The sequence below is a fragment of the Capricornis sumatraensis genome, chromosome 1 (genome assembly GCF_032405125.1).
Source record: "Capricornis sumatraensis isolate serow.1 chromosome 1, serow.2, whole genome shotgun sequence".
Classification (NCBI taxonomy): domain Eukaryota; kingdom Metazoa; phylum Chordata; class Mammalia; order Artiodactyla; family Bovidae; genus Capricornis; species Capricornis sumatraensis.
This window is the reverse complement of record NC_091069.1, coordinates 176,262,004-176,269,259: the sequence shown is the minus strand read 5'-3', so window position 1 is coordinate 176,269,259 and position 7,256 is coordinate 176,262,004. Positions and strand designations below refer to the sequence as shown.

General features: G+C 41.3%; 1 non-coding gene across 1 annotated transcript; it reads right to left on the bottom strand.

Annotated features, from left to right (window-relative positions):
• Nucleotides 1-3,607: 3,607 nt before the first annotated feature.
• On the bottom strand, nucleotides 3,608-3,714 carry LOC138093523 (U6 spliceosomal RNA). The gene has a single exon (XR_011146111.1). It is a non-coding gene; the product is annotated as a U6 spliceosomal RNA (small nuclear RNA).
• Between the last annotated feature and the right edge of the window lie 3,542 nt (nucleotides 3,715-7,256).

Below are 7,256 nucleotides of genomic sequence, written 5' to 3'. Positions count from 1 at the left end.
CTTTACAATGTTAAGAAATTACATTAACTTTTTGGGGGTGATAATGATATTTTATTAATGTAAAAAAGTCTATTTTTGCAGATGAAATGATACGGTGTTTGGAATCTGTTTCAAAATATATGAAGATAGTGAATGAAATAGAAAAGAAAGAAGTTTGGCCATGAGTTGATTGTTGTTGAACTGGGTGATGGGAACAGACAGGCTATTATAACTTTAGACTATTCTGCTAATTTTGCACATGTGATAGTCTCTATAATGAAAGTTTTTTAAATTGCAACTATCAATAAAATTCACTTGATCACTGAGTAAACACTGCCTCTATCCTTATAGCATGTTAGAATCCTTCCAGCTCTCTTGAAACTACAGTAGATCCCATTCCATCACAATTATGTTCTTGCATCAATACCTATGGCTAAAGTCAACTCAAGTCAGAACTACCTTGAAACTCTTTTAAATTTCCCACAAAATAAGTAATTAAGGCATCCTCTGGATACTTTGTAGAGTGATTCTTATGAACATGAGCATTTGAAAAAAAAACTGAGGGAAAAAAAAACAACTAAAGGAACTCAGTAATTTGGAATACTTCCTTCATTTGTTTTCCTGAACACCACTTTTTCTAGATTCTCCCCTTTCCTTACTAGCCACTTGCACTTTTCCCATCCTCCTCCTCTCCATGTTAGAGTGTCCCAGGGTTCAGTTCTTGAATCTTTCTTTTCTATCTGCCCTAACTTCCTAGTGAATTCATTGACTCAGGGCTTTAATTAATGATAAACTGATAACTCCCATGTTTCCATCTCTAGCCAGAATCAATCCTTGAACTCCAGACTCATTTATTGAACTGTCTACTTAATTTGCCCATCTGGGCACCTACTAGGTATCTCAACAGATTCAAAACAGATTTTTTAAAATTTATTTTTATTTATTATGGTCTGTTTTGAGGTGTAGTTGATTTACAGTAGTTTTTGGTTTCAGGTTTACAACATAATGACGATGATGATGATGACAGTACCGACGACCGTTATTTGTGGTCTTTTTGATGATAGTCATTCTGACCAGAGTGAGGTGATGTCTCATTATGGTTTTGATTTACATTCCTCTGATGATTAGCAATGTTGAGCATCTTTTCATGTGCCTGCTGGCCATCTATATCACCTTTGGAAAAATGTCTATTTAGGTTTTCTGCCCATTAAAAAAATATATAGTTATTTCTTTGTGTGACCGCACTGGGTCTTAGCTGCAGCACGTGGAATCTAGTTCTGTGACCAGGGATTGAACCTGGGCCCTCTGCACTGGCTAGCAGTGTCTTAGCTGCTGGACCGCCAGGGAAGTCCTGCCCATTTCTTAATCCAGTTGTTTGGTTTTTTGATGTTGAGTTACATGAGTTGTTTATATATTTTAGATACTAACCCCTTATTAATCATATCATTTGCAAAAATGTTCTCCCATTCGGCAAGTTGTCTTTTCATTTTGTCAGCGGTTTCCTTTGGTATGCAAAAGCTTTCAAATTGAACTTAATTTTGTCTATTTTTGCTTTTGTTTCCTTTGTCTTAGGAGACAGATCCAAAAAAAAGACTGTTACATTTTATGTCAAAGAGTGTTCTGCCTATTTTCTTTGAAAAGTTTCATGGTTTCTGGTCTTTAATTCATTTTGGGTTTATTTTTGTATGTGGTGTGAGAAAGCTGTGATGTCATCTTCTACACACAGTTGTTTGGTTTTCGCAGCACCGCTTATTGAAGAGACTGTCTTTTCTCCATTGTGTGTTCTTGCCTCCCTTGCTGTAGGTTAATTGACCACTGGTGTGTGGGTTTATTGCTGGGCTCTCTATTCTGTTCCATTGATCCATGTGTCTGTTTTTGTGCCGGTATATACTGTCTGATTACTGTAGCTTTGTGGTATGATCTGAAGTTAGGGAGCATGATGCCTCTGGCTTTGTTCTTTTTTTCTGAAGCTTGCTGTGGCTGTTCAGGGTCTGTATAAATGTTCGGGTTATTTGTTTTGGTTCTGTCACAATTCTTGATTTCTGAACCTTCCCCATCTCACTCCTCCCCCAGCATTCCTCTTTCTTCAATGGCACCAGTTGCTCAGGCCAAAAACTCTGGAATTGTCCTTAATGACTCTTTTTTTTTGCTCCCATATTCATTCTTTCATTACAGCTTATTTACCTTTAAAATAAATCCTGAATCCAGTTTCTTCTTACCATTTTTGCCTGTATCATTTCTATTGTTTGTAACTGGTGTCCTAGCTTCCAGCCTTGCCCCACAGACCATTTCTTTTTAACCCTAGCAACCACGTGGTCTCACATCCGATCATGTTACTCCTCTTGTCCAAATCTGCCCGCCATGTTCCACCTCACAGTAAATATGTCTTAAAATGACCTACAGAACCCTTCAAGTGATTGTGAAATGAGCTTTACTACGTTCCGTGAATCAACCATCCCTCTGACCTCCTGTCGTACTATTCTCTGCCTCACTGGCTTTGCTTCAGTCCCATGGACTTTACTGCTGCTCTTCAAACACATCAAGCACACTGCCACCCTTCTATCACTTCTCTGCTCAAATGTCATATTATAACCTCTCATCACACAGACTTACACACCCCTCAGCACTTCCTGGTGGCTTAGATGGTAAAGAATCCACCTGCAATGCCAGAAACCCGAGTTTGATCCCTGGGTTGGGAAGATCCCTGGAGAAGGGACTGGCTACCCACTCCAGTATTCTTGCCTGGAGAATTCCATGGACAGAGGAGCCTGATGGGCTGCACTCCATGGGGTCACAAAGAGTCAGACGTGACTGAAAGACTAACACTCTTTTTCTTCTCTATTGCACTTGTCTTCTGCTAAACTATACAGTTCTTTTTTTTTAATTAAAAATAGGGAAAATATTCTCAGTCATAAAACTGAAATACAGACAGGTACATTTGAATACATATAACTTAAAATATTAATCTAAATAATAAACACAATAAAAGGACAAAATCAAACTTGTAAAGTTTGGCTTTAAATATAACAACAGAGGGTTGATATTTTAAAAAATATTTGCCAATAGTTAAATAGTAACAATCTTATTTAAAACTGGAAATAAAATATGAATAAATAATTTTGAAGCATTTCTTTTATTTTAAAATTTTATTAGCGTATAATTGATTTACATTGTGTTAGCAAAGTGAATCAGTTAATACATATACATATATCCAGTCTTTTTTCGATTCTTTTCCCACATAGATCATTACAGTATCAAGTAGAGTTCCCTCTGCTGTACAGTAGGTCCTTATTAGTTATTGATTTTATTTGTAGTAGTGTTTATATGTCAGCCCCAATCTCCCAGTTTAGCCCTCTCACCCTCTTACCCCCTAGTAACCATGCTTGTTTGCTATGTCTGTAACTCTATTTTTATTTTATAGATAAATTCATTTGTACCCTTTTTTAAGATTCCACATACAAGTGATATCATATGATAGTTGCCTTTGTGTGCCTGAATTACTTCACTCGGTATGACAGTCTCTAGATCCATCCATATTGCTGCAAGTACTATCCCACTGTATGTGTATGTAGAGATATATACACACACACCCCCCATATCTTCTTTATCCATTCCTCTCTTGATGGACAGAAATATGGACCACTTCATGGATTTGTGTGTCATCCTTGTGCAGGAACCATGCTGATCTTCTCTATAATCATTCCAATTTTAGTATGTGAGGCTGAAGTGAGCATTACGTTTCTGTTTTATTTATTATTTGTCTTCTCTACTGGACTGTAAAATCCCTAAGAACTGGATATCTGCTTTGTTCTCTGCTGTATTCCTGCTACCTCAAATCATTCTTGGCACGTAGAGAGAACCCCCAAATATTAATAGTTGAGTGGATGAGTCAGTGAAGGAAGGAATGAGAAGGCTTCTAGTCACAGATGGGTGGGCATGAAAACGTTTAAGATGGTCCTCAAATCAGCTGTGAGTGGGGAACAAGGCAGGGAATTCGGAGCTGTTCCTGCTTGTCTCCAGGTTTACTCCATTCTGTTTTGTTATTGAAGCCCTTCAAATGCTGCAGTGTTGCGATACACTGTGGAGAAGCCCGTACATATCTCAAGAAACCAGCCATGACAGCTACGAGGAGCTGAATCCCACTGACCGCCCCGTGAGTGAGGGAGGAAGTGAGTCCTTCCTTGTTGAGCCTAGAGAGACCCAGGGTTAGGAACCAGCTAAGCCACGCTTGGACTCTGACCCCCAGGAACTGTGAGAAAATAAATGTTGTAAGCCCTTTTGTGGTAATTTGCTATGCAGCAAATTAGTTAACTAAGAACTTGGTTTAGTGACTGGACCAGAAATTCCTTGAAAGCAGTGACTATTCAGCGCTTGTCAGATGAGTATTTTTTGTTTTAATCCCTGGATGACAGAGTTTTAATCTTTTTCTGTGCCTGCATGTATTTTGGGGGCAGGGAAAGCTCCCTCCAGCGGTTGCTAACCAGGTGCTACCTTACATGTAATGTCTGTATCTCAGCCTTGCTCTCAGTCCTCATACCGCCACCTCATTTATGTGAATCTCCCTGTGGTTGTGATGACACGGACAAGAGTGAAGTTTCCTGAACAAGCGATCACTTTCTACCCTGTCTAGGATGCATGGTTCAAGGAGAGGGATAAGCAGAGAGAGGATGAACTATTATCAGTAATAGTGGCCCCTTGATTAGAAATTGGAATGCTGCTCCTCTTAAAGCATTAACCTGTAGTTAACAAGCACAAGTTATTGTTACAGATTAAGCTGCTTGACTGTTTCCCTCTTGATTTTAAGATGCGCTTCCCTAGAGGTGCAGTCAGCAGGAAACAGTCTTCCCAGTCTAAATGAAGCATCGTAGAGAGGACTTTTCTAGAGCCACTAAATAATGCCAGCTCCCAGGTTGCCAGCATTTAATCCCTCACTGTGAATCTCAGCCAGAGAATGTGATAAATACAAGGGATTCAACACATCAACTATTGGGTGCAAGCACTTGATTTTTCCATGTGCACATTTTGATACAGGCAATGCTTATACTGAGACATAGAGAATCCTTTTCATCAGAGAGCTGACTGAGCCTCAAAGTTAAAATTCCTTATTGTACCAGTCAGAGACTCAGGGAGAGCTGTTCGGCTCTGCCAAGTCATGTGGTCAGCGGCCAAGCTGACGAGGAAACTAAAAAGCAGTCGATGTGAACACTTCCCTATATACCAGCTTCTTCTAGGGGAAAGATGTGAGAGCCCAGGAGAAAGGTGGTTAGGTCAGAATCTTTTCTTTCAACCCCACATTCCATATTCCAAGAAAGGATTTCTACTCTCTATGGGGTGTGTTCTAGAGCCCTAGGGATTGGGAGAACACAGCTGCATGGCTTTTTTTTACTCAAATTTGTATGCTTCTCCAGCAGATGATTGCTAACACTGGCAGGGCTGGACAAGCCTAGTTCTAATTTCTTAAGGCACGCACACACACACACACATTAAAGAAGATTTTCTAAGCTGCTTCTGAGGAGGAGGAAAAGGGCTTGGTAATGCATCACCCAGGTTGGGAAAACTGAAATTATGCAAGGGTGTCGGGGGTCAGGCTGGAGACCTGAGACATGAGAATGGGTTTATGAGGGGCCCTCCCTGGAGGTAGGGTGGGTGGGTTAGTGCAGTTAATACCAGGGAACCCCTGAGTTGGGGGAGGCACCTCTGTGGAGGGATGCTTCCTGATGCTCAGGGAATTCTTGGCAGTGAGAGCGTTTGGGCTGGTTAGTTAGCAGTGGATCTAAAACTTCATGTAGGTTGAGCTGTCTTTATTCCTACAGATCCCCTGGAGGAGGGCATGAAAACCCACTCCAGTATTATTGGGCTTCCTGGGTTTGATCCCTGGGTTGGGAAGATCCCCTGGAGGAGGGCATGGCAACCCACTTCAGTATTATTGCCTGGAGAATCCCCATGGACAGAGGAGCCTGCCAGGCTACAGTCCATGTGGTCGCAAAGAGTTGGACATGACTGAGTAACTAAGCGCAGCACAACACCCTAGGTTAACATGTAACGTTGTCCAGAAAGTTTTCCTCTGCTAGTATCTGAAGCTCTAGGAAAACCAAAATCTGTAAATAAATATTTTACTTATTTATTTTTAAGTAGTATCGATGGTCTCTGAAGTTCTCTCTGGGCCCTGATTAGTATTATATTCATTCATTCATTTTATACATCCGTTGAATACCTTTCTTGAGCACCCCCTTCCTGTCGGATGTTGTTCTAGGCTTTGAGGTCACCAGGGTGTGGAAGGCCCATGAGCTCTGTGCCTTCATGGAGTTTGCTTTTGTGCGGGGATGGCAGGGACCGAGCACCATCCAGAAGGATGAGTCTGCTGGCTCATCAACTTCTGTGGGCAGTTTTATCCCAATAGTCAGCACAGATGTGATTTCCCCAGTGGGCAGCTATTCTTGACTACAAACAGCTGTGAATCAGCATGTCAAAAGCCTTCTTAAAGGAATGCAGTCTTGTCTGAGACTGTGGAAGCTCCAGAGAAAGAGGTTTTTGTCCAGGCCTGGGGAGGCTGTGTGTTGGCAAGGGGCACCCAAGAGAAACTCTCAAAACACCTAGAGGTGAGTGTAGCTTGACCACCACCCTAATTTTGTCATCAGAGATGTAAAACACCTCTCAACCTACACCCCACTGTCACTCCACCATCATAGCTGGGTCAGCAGACCTAAGGCACAAGGTCCTCTGAGAATCAGGACAACAGATAAAAACAACTGACCCACTGATTGCGGAATGATGCTTTGTGATATGGTAGAATGTAAGCAGACTGGCTTGTTCTGAAATGATGTCTGAGAGGAACATGGTTTAAAATGGCAATTCTCAAACCTTCAACAACGGAGCTTCTCACCTCCAGCTGCACATTGACCCAGAGAATTAAATAAATGACCGATCCCTGACCCAATCCCAGCCCAGTTGGGAGCCACTGCTGTAGCCTGCTCTGAACCAGATGCTGGGTGACCTGCTACAGGGCAAAGGTAAGTTAAACAGGCTGCTGGCAGAGGGCCTTCCAAGCTCACCACTAAACTGGTCAATAGATGTACATTTCAAAAGCCAACTTCCAAAAGTTCAAGTAATCTTTCCTGTGGCTAGAAACGTTTAAAATTGTAAAAGCAAATTTTTATTTCCAAAGCAGCTTTGAAGTTTGAATTTTAAAGCTGGCAAGCTGTGCCGTCCTGCAGAAGGGAATATTTTAAATTCCTGGAGAGCATGTCAGAATCTCAAAGGCTAATAATAATAGGTGA